Source organism: Convolutriloba macropyga, chromosome 6 (genome assembly GCF_964194025.1).
Source record: "Convolutriloba macropyga chromosome 6, txConMacr16.3, whole genome shotgun sequence".
Taxonomy (NCBI): domain Eukaryota; kingdom Metazoa; phylum Xenacoelomorpha; order Acoela; family Convolutidae; genus Convolutriloba; species Convolutriloba macropyga.
The window spans coordinates 67,472,651-67,491,752 of record NC_134473.1 but is presented as its reverse complement, the minus strand read 5'-3'; positions in this window follow the sequence as shown (position 1 = coordinate 67,491,752).

Sequence of the window (19,102 nt, the reverse complement as noted above, 5' to 3'; positions counted from 1 at the left end):
CAAACATTTAGAATCTGTTGACTTCAATTGCAAACTGATGGACGTCCAATTGTACCTCAACAAAGTGCTTCAAAAGTTTTTGTTTGACGTTTTAACTGTAAGGGAAAATTTCAATTTTGAATGGCACTGAATAAAATGTTACTTAAAAATGCACGTGCACTTTATAAAATGCCTAAAGTTTTTAGTACCTGAAAAAAAGGCAGATGTTGTTATAGACATGCCAGAAGTGACTTTCATTACTTTCGCTATTATAAAAAGTGCAAATTGTGAACTTTAAGCAAGGTTACGTGACTCTACAGAAGTCACTTCGAACTTCTAGCTTAACCTCTCCAATCACTTTGCAGTTCTCTATAAACGCCAGAAGTTGTCAATTACTTCTGTAACGTAATCTATACAAAGTTTGTTGCCATAACAGAACTAGACGTTATTTGCACTGTTTAGATTGTCTATGATTTCCAAGAGGTCTGAAGCTTCAAAAAATTCGGCTAAATTGCCGACCACAGCCTTTCAAATGCTGTGAGCTGTACATTTATTTTCTACAGGCAGTGATATGACTCAATTTGAACAGTTTTGGATTCTTGACTGGTGGTTTCCTGTGGCCCATAATCTGTTAGCATTCTTCAATTTGTAATTTTACAAAACTTTTTTTTTCAAAAATCGAAAGTTGTATGAGTCTTCAAAAGGAAAGCGGCCAAGTATTGGAAAACCGAACCAATTTCAAAAATTTTTGCTAATCTTCATAGTTTGAAAAGTATGCAAATTTGGAGATTTTAGGTGACATCTTGTAAATTACACAGTTCAATTTTGTTGGCGCCCGGTTTAGCGATATTATTGAATTGAATTTTGAATTGATTTGAAACAATTAATATTAGACTACCAGACTACACAAGGAACATTTAGCCAAAGATAGTTTGTTACTTCTACATTCTTTTCATTTTATCTGCAAAGTTGCTGAAAATACCAACCTAGATAATAATTGAAAAAATTCGTATTTCTTTCCAAATATAATGCTTCCTCAGAAACCTTTTTGCTATTAAGTTACCATCTCCAACCATTTTGAATGTCATTTGAAAACGTTTACAGCATCCGTACAAATTTTTCAATTTTTAAATTGCTAGTCAAAAGAATTTTTTGAAATTCCTTTCATGCAATGATTTTTGCCCTCAACACCGTCATTACCTAATGCATACGATGCTAAACATTTTAGAGTTGTAGAAAACTTAAAAAATTTATTCATTCAAAGTTTCATTTTTTATCTTGATTAAATCATTTAAATTTTTGATCTGATCTGTGTAACATGTTTGCATTTTTTTTACAAATATCTAATTTGGTTTTTTATCCTAAGGATTGAAAAAGACTTAATCAAACACCGTAGATACGTTTTTTGCTATCGTTTGTCAAATTTTATTTAATTTAGTTATCGATTTTTTAGTATCACATCATTTTAAGAATTGAACTGTGGTTAATCCTAGTTACCCACTTGCGTTCGCAATTGTGAGCGGATTCACATTTTTTTGTTTATAAAATTGATTTCACGGTTCAAATATAAAATTCCATTACATAGATAGGACAGTGACAGAAGAATATCTGAAAAATGTGTAAGAAATAGTTACAAGTGTTATTCACCAACCCCCCCCCCTTATGCTCCATTTCTTAATTTTTAATGTTAATTTTCAGGCTAAATTTCATATTAAATAGTTTTCCATGTTTAGTGCAATTTTATCATTAAACGTCTGTGTTAAAAATAAATTTAGTTAAATTATTTGAAAAGTATTCTTTTTTAAGTCCGACATAAATCTCAGGCTAAGAAGTTATAACAAGGGCGCAACCTTCTTGAGAACACCTAACCGTTTTTAGGACACAATAAGCACATTGAGTTTCTGTTAAAGTAAATGCGCCCATCTCAAAATTATCTCAAATATCGTGCCGACCAGTATTGAAATTAAAAAGAAATTGCATCGGCCGGAACTAGTGCGGCTGACCATCTAGTGGGAGGTGATATGTTTCTAATAACTTCTAAGAGTAAATCTGTGACAGTGTGATGAATGTTTTTCTTTGGATTTGCTTTTCGGTTGCAAGCCTTTTCGTTTTGGTGGCTTTTAAGTATGTTCCCAGTAGTTCTGAATGTTCTTAGTAGTTCTGAGAAACATTATAATGTCAGATATGACTTTGATTTGTTCCTGTCGTGGTCGATAACACCGGTCAAAGAATTCAATAAAAAGAATTTTAAATTAAATTTTGAACTGAAAATATACAAAAATTAACTTGTATTTATAGTATTTATCTATGCGAAAATATACGGAGAAAATTTAGATTAGCTAAAAATATTTTACATGATTGGCATGCGAATAGATCTTAACTCCGAATCCCGGAGGTGATTTTCTATTTTCATCAACATTTCATGAGAATCATATATGGCTTGGGTACAATCGAGTTCACTAGTTGGAGGTTGGTGGATGTTAGAATCAAGTTTCTGTTGGTGGGAGAATTTACTTCTGACATATGATTGATAGGTCAATAAGATAATGATAGCGCCAAAACAAAATTAGAATTGAGTTTAGTTTTGTGGCCATTACCTATCGACACAGCAATAAAGTTCGTCAGGTAAATTCTTCTTTCGTTCTTTGAAAGATTAGTAAAGAAAACTTCTCGATGTTTCTTGATATTTCTTTGAAACCATCACATCCTCCCTCCTTTTTAAGCAAGTTTGTGGGTATAGGTTCTCCAAATCTGTCGGGTCGTTTTCCGTTTGTTATTAATGTTTGTGAATGCTCTGAGGTTTCGGGTTGTTGGTGCTCTGCAGATGATGTGGCGGCAGAAAATTCATCTTGAAGTGAAGGTCCCACATCTGTGTTCTGAAGTTGTTGTTCTGATTCAGATATGGTCTCCTCCACTGCTGGTTCAGTTTTCACATTGTCCTCGTCAAGTCTCACAATTTGTTTGTCGCTCACTAGAATAGTCCGAGCTGAGTTTTCGGGCTGTATGAAAGATGTGGTCAAGCGCTTCCTGATGATGAAGGTAGCAGGAACTGTCTTGTCTTTTCGTTGTCTTTGAATAGAATGGGTTCGCTCAAGTCGAAATCTGCTATTGCTGGTACTCTCACTCTTCGTCCCAATAAGAGTTCAACTGGAGTTTTGCCTCTCGTCTTTGAAGTGTTGCGATGTGTCGTCAGTGCCCTTTGCAGGAATGCTCCAAATGACACATTAAGGTTGGGACTCCACGCTTGAAGTGCCCGCTTCACAGTCTGAACTGCTCTTTCAGCTAGTCCATTAGCTCTTGGATGATTGACGTGATTGACGGTAGATTCCATTTTCTTAATTCCCAGCGATTCACATCATTGTTTAAGGTCACCACTCACAAATTCAAAATCAGGACCATTATCAGATACTAAAGTTTTTGGGTTGGAATTAAGCTTTAGCTAGACTCAAAAAGGTTTTTTCATGGTCCAGCTAAAGTCTTTTCAAGCATAATTACAGTCGAGCATGGTATTTTCATGAGATCACCATCTGTCTTTTCAAAACCAACAAAATTGAATGAAGGTCTTTTCATGGGTTCACCATTAGTCTTTTCATAAGTCTGCTTTTTGCCAATTTGGAGTTTTCAAATTTTTTTCTGCTTTTGTACATACAGAACCAGCATCGGAGCAAGACTGCACAGCTTTGCACCAGAGCATTCCAACTCTAGAAACAGTTGGAAAACTGCCAGAGGACTCAAGAATTTTTGTCAACTCTTAAGATAAAGCATTAAAAAAAGTATTATGAAAAAAGATAGATCATACTTTTGGAAGGGAAAACAAAGTTAATAACGTCACATTTTTGTCATGGCTAATGAGAACAAGACAGTTACACTAAGGCTACCTGGTTTCATTCAACCAAGTAATGGTAATACTCCAGTTGCCATAATTCTTTATCCTAAGAGTTGACAAAATTCTTAAGTCTTTAGGTAGTTTTCCAACTGCTTCCTAAGTTGGACTGCTCTGGTGCAAAGCTGTTCAGTCTAGCTTCGGTGTTGCTTCTGTGTGTACAAAAGCAGAAAAAATTTCCGAATTGGCAAAAAAGCAGACCCATGAAAAGACTAATGGTTGGCCCAAGAAAAGACAATAACTCAACTTTGTTGGTTATAAAAAGACTACTGGTGTACCGATGAAAAGACATTAACTCGACTTTGTTGGTTACGAAAAGACTAATGGTGGACCCATGAAAAGACCTTGCTTGACTCTAATTGGTAATAAAACGACTCTAGCTGGACCCAAGAAAAGACCTTAGCTGGACTTTTGCCAGTTGCTGGACCGTTTAATTATAGTCAAAATTTCCCCCCCCCCCCACTACTAGACTTTTAAAGTCTTTTCATTAGTCGAGGTCTAAACCTTGGAGAAGGCGTCTTGAGCCTACATCCTAAGTGTAATTTTTCTATCGGCTTTAGTCCTTAAATTGGTTGTGTCACTGTTACGACGGATATCCAGGGTTTTTATATCACCGAGGTTGTGAGGGACGTTTTCATGACCACACATTTTGGAGCCAGAACCTCATGCAGCCCTTTTCAGTCTGCTTTGAAGAACGACTGTATCTTGCGCTGCAAGTTTAGTTTCCAGTGAATCCTCAATGCTGGATGTCGGATTCAATACCCAGGTTGAGGTGCCATCCGGAAGTGACCCCTGATCAGACCGTGCCAGACGAAAGTTACCTCTGATCAGACCCTCCCAGACCAAAGTATCCTCTGATCAGACTAAAGTGCGCTCGAAACACCGTGTGCGCTCTAAGTGCGCTCGAAACTGTCTCTGATCAGACCTTCCCAGACGGAAAGGACCTCTGATCAGACCATAATCAGACCATTGTCCAGACGATTGTGCGCTCAAAATCACTTCTGATCAGCCTATTGTGCGCTCAAAAGTTACTCCTGATCAGACTATTGTGCGCTCGAAATCACCTCACAGCACGAATTTTGTTATAATATATTCATTTCATACAAAATGATGTTTGCATTATTATATTCATCTAAAAAAAGACCATTCTAAAAGTATTATTGCTAAAGAAAAGATAACCCAACTGCTGAGTAAAAAATTATTTAGTATACATTAGTGCATATTTTCAACTCAATGGATAAATTTAGACAGTTTTCCATTTAAAACGTCGTATTCTACAGTTAAACAAAGTTTCCTTGTAAGGGGACTGACATGTTCAATCAGTTGGACCCCTTTGGTTCTGATCAAAGACATCAGACTCTAGATGTGTCTATGATCAGAATGCTGCTTTTTGTCACCTCTTGCAGAGCCGAAATCTCACTGTAAAAAAAACAAAAAATCAAAAAAAAATTCCGCTCGAAATGGTCTCTGATCAGACTAATGTGCGCTTGAATCCGCCTCTGATCAGACCATTCCCATCCTGAAGTGACTTCTTGAATCCGCCTCATACCATCCTCAGACCAAAATGACCTCTGATCATACCATCCCCAGACCGAAGTGACCTCTGATCATACCATCCCAGACCGAAGTGACCTCTGATCATACTATTGTGCGCTGGAACCAAATCCCAGACCCTGTAATTTTGGCCTGGGAACACACCGTGTGCGTTGGACTTGGTCTGATCAGAGGTCACTTCCGGATGGCACCTCAACCGGATGGCACCTCAACTCTAATCTTTCTGTTCCCCTTTTTCATATTGAACCCATTGTTATAACAATGGGTTCAATATGAAAAAGGGGAACAGAAAGATTAGAGTCGATATTTAATTATTTTTTCTTCAAGGAAGATATTGCTTAGACCTGCGGTAGTCCAGTCATTGTTGTCAAAAAATTCTTCTTCTGAAAATGTGAAATGTGTTGTTATCTGAATATCGTGTCAAAAATTTGTTGTGTGACTGACTTATTATCGCTATAAGTCATAGTTTTCACATTTTTTAGCGGTGCAATTTTCCAAAATGCGCTTGGAAAGTCGCTACGTTTGTAGTTCGTGCTTTGGCGTGCTATTAGTTCAATACAAACAACTCGAACGTCTTTTAAATGTCCGTACTAACCACTCAACTAATCCATTTAATCTGTGATCATTAAAGGAAGCGTCAATATTATTGATATTGTTGGTTTAACAACAATCATTGTTTTTGTGATCAATTAGACGTCAAACTTGTTCCAAACTAACAATATGTCAAAACAAGGAGGCTCGGTAATGTGTGTTCGCACATTAAGTTCCGACCCCGCTCATCTTCATTTTTCACTTAATTGTCTACCAAATGAGGAAGAGATAAAAAAATTAACATATCAAAATATCGTTCTACAAACTAATAAAAGAATAAAACAATCTACTCTAGAGGGCCTATGAGACCTGTGGCTACCATAATATGACTACCACAAAAGACGGAAATAAAAATCAAATAGTTACAAATATTAATTACGACCAAAACTCCTTGTCCATTTTTTGAAAACCACTAATAACCAAATCAAAATGGCATCAGATAATATTTATACTCAGAAGGTTCACCGGCACTTTTTTGGAACAAAAAATGGGACTTGTCCTCAATGCGACTTGACAACAAGTCGACCAGAAATGAGCAAAAGAGGCAAAGTTCATTAAAAACATTGCTTTTTTTTAAAAAAAAAAGAAATAAATCCGAACTGATTAGTAACATTACGCATCAAATGAAATCATTGAGAGAGTCTTTTATACCTAAATCGAGAGCGACTGAGACCGTCCTTTATCAAGGATATGTTATACGACTACAAAAAAAACGACAAGTACAGGCCAAAACTGAAAATTTGCACGATAAATTATGCACAAAAACGATGTCCCCAATCAATTAATTATTAAGCTGATCTCTAAAAACCAAAAATCTTCGTTTGCATTTTTTGGAGGTAACAAAATTTGTAAGTTCTTAGATTGTGAAAAGAGAACAATAACCTACTAAAAAGGAGCAAATATGCAAAAATCACGAAAATTGGTTTTATGAAAACTGGTTGTTCCAAGAAGAACGACCATTTGTGGAAAATAAATTCATTCTGAAGAACAAATTGTATTTCAATAGACAAATGATGTGAATTGTATATAGCGATGCTTGGCTACAATTTAACAGAAATAAAGATGGCAGATCTCAAAAATCTATTTCTTTTTTTAAATTAAAAGCAAATATTTTCTAAATTCATAGCCAACAAAAGCTTTCGAATAAAAGAGAAGGCAGTGTGCCTTGCAACTGATCGGACAATTAATTGCGACTGTCATTAATGCGACTTAATCATAAGACTATTAAAAAACATTCAATATAAGCTGAACTAATAAGTTTCAGAAACAAATTTACGAAACCACAGTTTTGAAGGCATTAAATTTATAAGATACTAACCGCGAAGAAATAATATCTTCATTTGCGTCTCCTCTGACCATCATAATGTTTTTTTGTAAAACGACTATCACAAAACGACAGCAAAAAGAACCACAAAAACTGAAAAGTATCTAAACTACACAAAATTCTTCTGAAATAAATGGTCTAAGCCATGAAGACATCATTTAAAACGTTTAAACAGCAGAAAAATTATTGTTTGATACAAAAAAACACTAAAAAGAGCTATAAATAATGAGGCTAATTTACGAAAGTGATACAACATTGTATAATACGAACAAAATGCAAACCAGAACAAAAAGGGGATAAGTTGAAGAATACTGTTACTCTTTTTTTTTTTGGAAATTTAATTTGAAAGTCGAAACAACCATTAGCTATTTACCGACATCAGTTATTAATTTCATCTTGGTATCTATAGTTGGCCACTGAGAACTTTAATTGAACAACATTTGGCATAAGACAACAAAAATTAACAACAAATAAAGGGCAAAATTAAAAAACTACCAATTTCTGCAAGAGAACGGTGTCGCAGCCCTTCAAACCATTTGTTATGAAAACAAAAAATATGTTCAGTTTCAAATGTTGCAAAAATTTGTTTCAGTTAGATTATTAAATAACGTTACAGTTTACAAAAGAAACAAAAACAAGAGCAAAATTGGTAAATTAAGCACAAAAATCAGAAAATTTTGTATGAAAACTCGTAGTACCAAAAGCAAGAAAACCTTCTGTTAAAACAATCGGGCAGAAATCTAGTTTGTATTCTATATGGAGGAAAGATTGACCTTTACTTACTGAGAATAAACAAAATGTTGACTAGAATAATATAAAAAATTGACAAGTTCGAAAAATTACAGAAATTTACTTAAAACAAATACATTCAATAACATATGAGACATTAGGAAACAACCGACTGAATAGAAAAGGTTCACTTGCTCCACTTGAGAAAAAAAAAGATCTTTGAGTGGTTAAACCTAAAAATTAGACTGCCAAAAGAAAAACAATTGAAGGCAAAAGACAAAAATTCATTTAAATTTTACTAAAACTCTTCATCAAAGCCATAAAAACCCTTTGGCTCTCTAAACAAACTGTATCTACATTCGGCTTCAAGTTTACGTAAATTCCAGCTGGCATTAACGTTGCCGTGAAAAAAAAATATTGTCAGTAAGTAACATTAAAAAAACAAAAGCAAATTATTTTGAAAAAAGGCAGCATCAAAATAAAAACACAAAAGTCTCTGATTCTAAGAATCCATGATATTGTCGAAAATCTCCCTGATTTTGTCGCGCGCCCAGCAAACCGACCAAGTGTTCCAAGTGTTTGCGAATTTGACCAATTGCTGCGTGGAATTCTTCAAATATTAAAGAAAAAAGAACTATGCATTTTGTATAATTATCGAGATAAATCTGCAAAAAACGACAAAGTATTAATTCCAGAAGACTTTCATACGTCACCTAATTGCAAGTAGCGCTTTTTTTGAGATTAGGGAGTCTGTTGCAAGGTTTCTAGGTCACTAAGTCTGGTAAACTTTAACAAAGTGGACCAAAAAACATATTTTGTACGATTTTTGATGAAAAAAGTTTGAATTCTGAAAATTTTATCAAAAATTTTAGGCAAAAAAACTTCAATGAAACAATTCAGCAACGCTCCTCTATCTCTAACGGTAACAACAACACTCTGCCGTTAAACAATTTCAACTTATTTTGAACTATATTAGCGAAATTGTGCGAAATTTTAGCAAAATTTACTGAAAATGAACAAAAACAGACGAATGTTCATAAAATTTTAAACCTCGATAACTCCCTGTAAAAAACGAATATCGAAAACATCTTTTTTATTCCGTATTCAACGCTGGACGTGTTTTTTAATGATACCACTCACAACTCTCTACGATGATTATATCGATCGGCCAAAATTGACTGAACAAAAAAAAACCCAGTTGAGTATATAGTTCCTCCTCCCCACTAAAATGTTACTCTTTGTTGAATCCCTTGTTTTGTCCATTACTATATATTAGCTCTAAATTCATTAAAAAATCAATTAAAATCAAAAATAAAACAAAAAAATCAAAAAATCAAAGCAAAATTTACTTTTGACTCTTTAAGAGTGATTCACTCTTATTCGGAGTGATCCCCAGTAGAAAAGATCGCTCTTTTTCGCTCTTAAAGAGTGAATCCCTCTTTTTTGATACTTTTTTGTTTTGTTATACTTTTTTTTCAAAATATCTATACTTTTCAATAAATTTATATTTCCTCTTATTTTTTCTATATTTATTCCATTATTAATAAGAAATGATACAAAATTATAGTATTTACATGAACAACTATCAGTGAAACTGCTTCGCAGATCCTCTGTTTGGTTAATCACTAAAGGACTTACAGCTCTAGGACTTTGCCAACTAGGATTAATTGTTTTATCCGCGAAGCGGTTACACCGATCAGTTATATCAGGGAACCTGCTTTGCAGATTTTTACTAAATCCTCTAGTCAATTCTATATCTGGATGTTGTTTCTTTACATGAGCCCATATCCCATCATATCTCACAACAGAAGTACAATATGGACAATTAATTTTAGCTGAAGTACAACTTCTACATGTATACTTACCCTCATCAAAATTATGTAGTGGTTTTATATAATTACACTTATTACAACATCTAGTTAAAACTTCTGAGCCCGGTTTATGGTTAGGGTTAGGGATAAGTTTAAGGTTGGGGTTAGGATCTGAGTTAGGGTTAGGGTTAGGATCTGAATTAGAGTTATAGTCATAGATAGAACCAGAACCAGAACTAGAGCTAGAACTGGGGTTAGAACCAGAACTAGAACTAGAACTAGAACTAGAGTTAGAACTAAAGTTAGAATTAGGGTTAGAACTAGAACTAGGATTAGAACTAGAACTAGGGTTAGAACTAGAACTAGAATTAGAATTAGAATTAGAATTAGAACTAGAATTGAATTCATTTTTTAAAGAACAACCCCATGGGGAAAAATCATTAGCACAAATACCACTTAGTATTATATTACCACACAAACATTTATCAGTTTTATCTTGATGACATGATTCATAATGATGTTTTAAAACAGCAATGTTTCCACATTTATAGTTACACTCTAAACATTGTAAAAGCATTTATAATAGGGTAAACTATCAGTGAAACTGCTTAGCAGATAATATTTACCTAATCCTTCACAGGGTAATATTTAGCCATGATTTCAATTAAATCTTTAGTATTATCTTTAGATGTGATACACTCTGTTAATTATTTTTTCCTAAAATATTGAGTGTATTAGTTTTACATCTCTTATCTAAGATCAAATAAAGGTCCAATTCTTATTTATCTTTAAAAAAATTTATAATCTCTTCTCTAAATTCTTCATTATTTATATATAGTTTGTTTAAAAACTTTCCTCCATTTCTATTCAAAATTCCCGTCTCTTCATTGACGAAGTCACAGTTACATTGATCAGTATAACTGCTTCGTGTTTCACCTTCCAACTCTTCTCCATATCCAACGTTAACTAATGTATTTACTCTACGCAACATTGTGCTTGCTCCCATTGCTACAGTTCCAGCATTTCTTGATATTGAATTAGGATAAAAATAATTAAATATAAATAAACCTGTGCCTATAATTCCACCAATATTTGATATTATTTTCAGACCCTTTCCCTTAAACATCTCTTTTGTTAAAACATCGTTCTGAAATTTAATATTATTCAAAGTAAGAAGTTTATTAAAATAAAACTGATAATTATCATGATTAATAACATTTCTATCTGTTGCATTAATCATTAGTGGTTTCATATATGCTATAAGTTTATTTATATTTTCTCTTTCTAAATCATCTTTTAAACTAAGAGCTTTTAAATCAAGGAAACCAACTCTTGAATCATATATCATTGTTCTATTACTACTAATAATAATAAAAGTATTTTCCTTTTCTTTATATTTAATTATACCATAACGAAGTTCATCTGACATTCCATCTGTAAAATTATAATAGTTACTATTTAATTCACTAATTATTTTACTAAGGTCATGTTCATATTTATATATCTCATTTAAGTTTTTAAATAGGTCAGGTCCACTATAAGTTGTTAAATAAATAGTATCACAACTCATTCTTGCTGTATTAATTATTTGAGCTGGTTTATGACACATTACAATCATTTGAATATTATAATGTCTAACTTCAGTAAAATAATAACCTATATCCTTATTTAACCTAGCACCCATATCATCAAGTACTATTACACAATTTTGAAATTTATGCATATTATTTTTTGTGATCAAATTTATATCACATTTATTAAACCCAGTATAAAACTTATTAGACTCAGGATCTATCCAGTCTCCGTCATCTTTACAAACTATAACTATTAACATTTCGTCTTGATCTTGAACTTGATCTTGATCTTGAACTTGATCTTGAACTTGATCTTGATCTTGAACTTGATGTTGAACTTGATCTTGAATTTGATCTTGAACTTGATCTTGAACTTGATCTTGAACTTGATCTTGAACTTGATCATGGTCTAAGTATAACTTTAAGTATTGTCTAATAAAATATGTTTTACCCGTTTCAGTTCCACCATAAACAATAGTATGTAGTGGTGACTTTTCATATTCAAATCTAACTAGACTCCTATTTATAATCCCACCAAAGCTCTCTTCTAGTTTCGTATATTTACTTGGTCTTAAATCATATATTATATAACAAATTCCAATTATATTAACAAAAATAAAAACTGCACTACCTGTTTCCATTTTTAAATAATAAACATAGATTTGATTTAGATTTAGATTTAGACTTAGACTTAGACATGTAAAAATGCTCATCCTAACTTTTGAGGAATTAAATAATAAATTTAATATTGATAATAATGCTATGAGTGATATCAGAATAAAAGATATACGTAAAGATATAAGTCTAACACCAATTGAGATTGTAATGAGAGGTGATAAACCAGAAATGGTAAGTGAACCTAACTCTAACATTATTGTAAATCTACATTCAACTGAAGGTACACATTGGGTTTTAGTTATAAGAAGAGAAGATGGCCCAACATATTACTTTGATAGTTTTGGTGTAGAAACTCCATCATTATTCGTAGAAGAATATGTTGATCTAGGCTCTAATGAGAGAATACAACAATATGATGAACCTTATTGTGGGGCTTATTGTTTATATATGATCTATCTTATTGATAGAGGATTTAGAATTAAAAGTGCTTTGAATATTCTAGTTAATCAATGTAAATATCCAGGAATATATAAAGAGTGTTTTTGTTTAAGTTGTAGTAAAGATAATGATGAGGTTAATGATAATGATAAAGATAATGATAATGATTATGATCTACGAAGTAGCTTTGCTAATAATGATAATGATAATGATGATGATAATGATAATGATCTACAAAGTAGCTTTACTAATAATGATAATGTCAATCTCAATGACAATGATAATGTTAATGATAATGATAATGTTAATGATAATGTTATTGATAATGTTAATGATAATGATTATGTTAATGATAATGATAATTTTAATGTTAAGGATAATGTTAATGATAATGCTAATGATAATGATAATGTTAAGGATAATGATATTGTTAATGATAATGACAATGATGAGATTGTCTATCGGAGAAGTAGTTATAATCAGAGAAGTAGTCCTAATCTACGAATTAGTTATAATTCGAGAAGCGGTTTCTCCAATCAGGGGAATATATCACCCCCAAGAAATAATGTAATCCAAACAAATCCTATTGTTATTAATATAAATAATGATCTATATTCATGGTTAAATGATGTTGATATAATTTCTGAAGCTGCATTCCCAGATAACTTTAGATGTATAATATCTGGTCCTAGTGAATGTGGTAAGACATTCTTATTGAAAAAACTAATTCTAGCTAGTATATACTTTGATAAGCTATACATCATTGGACGTACTGGTGATCAGTACCATGGTATAGAAAGAATAAACCCAAAAGCAGATGTTGAATTTATTAAAGATATAAAAGATTTACCATCTCCCGATAAACTACCAAAGACTTAAGGAAACTAATGATATTCGATGATGTTAGAGCCAGAAAACCAGTTATTAATGAATACTTTTGTAGAGGTAGACATAATAACTGTAATATGATATATCTTAATCCAAACCTGTTCTCTCTGGATAGGCAGAGTGTTAGAGAGAACTGTAATCTATTTATTTTATTTGAACAGAGAGGTAAAGTCCTCATATCTATATATCAAGATTTCTTTAATAATGTTGAACTTAGTTATAATGATTTTGCTAATATATGTAATAAGGTATGGAAAGATCCTTATAATTATATTGTCATTGATATAACTAAAATAAAAATATTAATGGTAAACTAAGAATTAATTGGGATCGGAGAGTTTTGTAGTTTAGTTTAAGTGTAAGTCTAAGTCTAAGTACAAGTATCGGGGAACCTGCTTCGTAGATAAGTGTAAGTACAAGTATCGGGGAAACCTGCTTCGCAGATAAGTGTAAGTGTAAATCAGATCAACGAAGTTGTTAACACAGATGTAAAGTAAAACTTAATACATCACCATTGAAGTCTATAGGTCTTCCATGCTCATCTTTAATATGAAATTCTATATACTCTATTCTATCTTTAGTTACATTTTGATACAAGATATTAGTTGGTATAATTTTTATCAAGTAACCTGGTGGTTCAGTTAGATTAAAAGTATATAGTATGTCTTTATCTTTACCATTATCTTTAGCTCCGGATATCACATTACAATTAATATTAATAGTACTAAAACCCATAATATCAATAATTTTCTGAGATTTATATCTACCTTTTTTATAAATTATTTTTCAAAATCCTAGTAATGAAGCTAGTGAGTTTTCTATATCAAAGCTGAGTGCTCCTTGTTTTATTTCCATTAAACATTTCATCGTATTCTTATCAGGTTCTATTATAACATTACCATCAGTTTCTTCTTTTATTAATTCTTCTATGTCAGTTAACTCATATGCTCCCGGTGTAATAGTTGAATATAGCAATGGGATTCCTTTATAATTATAATTAAGTATAGATGTAATGTTTGGGCTTGAGGTAGAGATAGGGTTAAGGTTAGGGTCAGTGCTAAGAGTCCGAGGTAAAGCTTCATCATCTTCTATGACAGTACTAGCATATAAGAATTGATTATTTCTCCTATTCACATTAAACACTGAATTATAAACAGATAATCTAATTAAACCTAATTTTGTTGTATTAAGTATAGGTTCACTAAAATTAAACTTTTCTGTTGGTTTCATCGTTCTAAAGTTAAGTGTATGCTCTTCTTTAGTATTAGTTAAAGCTTCGTGTATATTTTGTTGTTCATATAGAATCAAGTTGTCTGTCATTTTTTATCTAATAAAAATGGATTTTAATTTGAATACAACTTATGGTTATAATAATGATATACATAAAAGTAAGATTATAAAATATAAACCTAATAATCTAGCAACAATGAATAAGGTTAATACTAATATTAATATCATTCTCAATAGAGAAGAGAATCACTTAAATTTGCGTGATTCATATCTAGAGATAGAGTTTGTTGTATCAGATGATGCTGGTGGTGTATTTGCTAATGATGCTAATATCAGATTAGTTAATTATGGCATTGTTTAGCTCAATTAAGCTTGAAACTAGTGTTGGTAGGACTATTGAATATATAGATCATTGTCATCCTAATCTATTGATGTATAAGTTATTAACTAGTACTGGTGATGAATATGAGAGTGGTTTTGTTAGAAATCAGGGCAATAGAGATAGTCAACTTAAAGGTGACCATATTGCTGCACAACGAGGTCATATGTATATGATGGTTAAGATGAGTGATCTATTTGGTTTCGTAAATGATTTAGAAAAGATTATATATGGTTTAAAATTTAAACTATTATTAAAAAGGAATAACAATGATAGAGCTCTATATAGAGTTAATGCTAATCCTGGTGCAGTTGCCAATAGAATAATTATAGAATATATGTATTCGATACTAGATATCAAAGGGATCATATAGGTCCACAACCAATACAACTTAATTTTAAATTTAGTGCTGTAGTTGCAGATGTTATATGTCATGCATTAGTATTAACTAGAAAGGTTATTAGTGTTAATAGTGTTGGCAATAAGATGGTTGATATAATATCATAGATATAATTTAAGTCATAGATATAATTTAAGTCATAGATATAATTTAAGTCATAGATATAACTCTAGCGATAATTATTATTTTAGATATAACTCAAGCGATAATTATAACTTTAGATATAACTCTAGCGATAATTTATAATTACAGTATAATAGAGTTATTGTTATAATTATATACATAACCATATACTTATACTTATAGCTAGTCAGCTCTAATAGTTACTCTTGTTAATACCTAACTATTTCTGATTAGTATTAACAAAACCTTTAGCATAAATAATGTTCAATTTCTTTTTATTCTTTAGAGCCAAGCCTCTAGCTTCAAGCTTAATCTTAGCCTTGGGCCTAACCTTAGGATTGGGTTTAATAACAACAAAAAAATTATACTTTTTAACTTCCATTATTTTTTATATATAGAAATGAGTCTTTTAAATAAGTTCAAAACTAATTCATATTGTGTTGGAGGTAGACATTATAGTGGTACTGTTAATATAAGAGGAGCTATTACTTCAAAAGGAACTAAGATGTTAAAAGGTAATTGTGTTTTATGTAGAAGGAATAAATCAATGACAGTATCTGATGCAACAATAGAAGCAGAAGGACTTAAAAATTTCTTTAAAAGTGTTGGTAAAGCTACGGTTAATTTTGGAAAGAAAGTTGCTAATAATCCAGTAAGAGCATTAGAAATAGCAAGTAAAATAGGAAGTGCAGCTGCATCTAGAAACCCTAAAGCAGATCTAGCGGCTATACCTGATTTAATTAAATTTGCAACTACTGGTGAAAGCAGTACAAAAAAGAAGAGGGTTATACTTAGGTACAAAGAAAAGATAATTATTTGATTATAATTATGATTATGGTTATGATTATGTTTATATCCATGATTATATCCATGATTATATTATGTTTATAATTTTGGTTATAGCTATGATTATGATTATATATATATCGATAAATTTTAATACTAATAATATTAATACTAAAAACATTGTTATTACTAAGCACTAATATCTTTAATCTAAAAAAATACTCAGCTTGTTTTTCTTGTTCTTCTTATAATCCTCAAATAACTTAAGAAATTCATTATACTCATCATTATCTATTTTATTATCATTCATTGATTCAGTATATAGTTTATTAAACTTATCACTAAACTGTTTACTTAAAATATACATTTGTGAATTTTTAATAATTTTATTTCTAATTTTAGTATTAATTGTTTTTGATAATGAATCACAAACAGTTGCTGTAGCAAAAGCTGTTGGTATAGAATAAGCTAATCCTATACCTGTTAATGAAACTGATGTTGTTGTTGCAGTTATTGCTATTGATGATAATACTATTTCTGTTATCTCAGCTATGTTAATATAATGCTCATATCTACTTAACTTCTTATTGTAGTTATTAGTTTCAGTTTCATAATAATTTCTAATTTATTTTATAATGTTAATATTGTTGTTAAATTTATTATTAGCTTGAATCTTTTCGTTTATCAATCTTTCTGATACTGATGACAAATTTGGATATAGTAATCTCTCACTCGGTGCTGTTGGATTGGTCATTGCTTTGCTTATTTTCATCAGTAAAAATTCTTTCTATTTCTTTCATTATATTCTTGATTAAAACTATAATGCATCTCAAGTCTGTCTTTCTCTTTATTATCAAGTGAATTACTTTGTAAAAGTATAGCAATTAAATATTGTACTATAACACCTCTAAGAGATTTATTGTATTCTTTCATTTCTCTCAGACCGTTAGTAAACATTTCATCTAAGTGTTTGTTAGTTATATTCTGATTAAACTTATTATTATCAAATTCTTGCTTTAATTGATTATATTTAGAGACAGTATCTGCAGCAACTTATTACAAAATTTAACAGTATTTCTGACTTCATTTGTTGATTCAATAAACTCATTAATTAGTTCTTCATTATCTTGTGTTTCACTTAGTTGTAATGTTTTCGTTGTAACTTTATCAAAAACACCCTTTAAAATGTCTACTTTATTAGAAGAGGATAATAAGTTATTGTCACAATACTCTTTATTAACAACGTCTTCTTCATCTCTAGGAGGATGAACATTTGTAATTTTTAGGTATCCTTCATATCAATATCATCAATATCTTCTAGGAATAACCCACGAGCCTTACTTAGTGTTAAGTTGTTTCCATTCCCTATATGACGTTTCGCTGGGTTAAATCTATTTCTTGTCAATATTTATATTAAGAAATATATTTAATGATTCCAAAACCTTATTATTAGATTCAAAATCAAACTCGGATTTCAATAGTTCCTGTTCATAATATTTACCTTCTATTATCTCTCCATTAATATCTTCTATTTTATATGTTGGTGGATGTGTTTTTAGAATTTCATTCACTTTAAACAATTCTTTATTCCAATTAGAAGTGTAACCTTTAGAGAAGATATTACGTTTATCTGCATTTCTAACATAATCACCCACTTTAAGTTTAAGTTGGGCGTAGCCAGGTTTACCTTAATATTCTTAAAACTAAAAGTGTATTTAACTTGATCAGGATTATTAGAAGCGTCAACTGGTGTCATATTAATTGTTGAGTGAATGTTATTGTTATATGTTATGACTGCATCATTTAATGTATTTACCCAATTAGCATCACCATTGATGAACATTGGTTTATTTATTATGTGTAATAATGTTCTATTAAGTCTCTCTATAAACACAGCCTTTAAATCACTATAAGTAGAATATAGCTCTATTCCTGAAGCGGCTTTGCCGGTTCCATATTCTTTAAGTAAAGATTTAAATCTTTTATTGTAAAACTCACTGCCTCTATCTACCCATAACTTTTCTAGTTTTCTAGGTTCAGAGCCACCTTGTGGATGTTCACTTAATACTATTTTAAAACCATTAGTTATAGATAAACCAGATTTATTCTTTAAAGGAATAGCCCATGCATATTTTGTGAATATATCTATAACTGTTAATATAAACTTATAATTATTGTTGTATTTACTTAGAGATGACTTATCAATTAAATCAGCTGACCATGTTTCATCTTTATATAGTGGTATTATTCTTTGTCTTTTAAACTTTGTTATTTGAGGACTGAATACTTCTTTAGCTAAATGTTGTTGTTGTTTTTCCACATTTTTTATGAACGTAGTCATGGTTTCACCTATTTACCATAGTTAAAAACAAAATTATCTAGTTGGTTTTGATTAATAAAATTCATAGATAATAGTTGCTTAGATATATCTAGCATTTCTACATATAACCCATCATGATCAGCTTTTGTTTCTAGTATTAATAATTCTAGTCTTTCTACTAAGTTATTTGGGTTGCCATTTAATCCCCTGCCAAATATATCATCTCTTACCTCCATTATACGTTTTATTGTTCTATATCTAGCGCTTTTCCTATCCCCTTTTCCTAAATCATATCTAATATCCTTTAAAAACATTTTTATTTTGTTTTCATCTTCCTCAACCTTATCATCATATGTTACATTTGATTTAGTAAGAAAATCAGTAAATCCTTTTGAAAACTCATATACATTATCCCTAACTAAAATGCACCATGCTCTAGAGTTATATCAACACCATTCATTTTATATCTCCTACT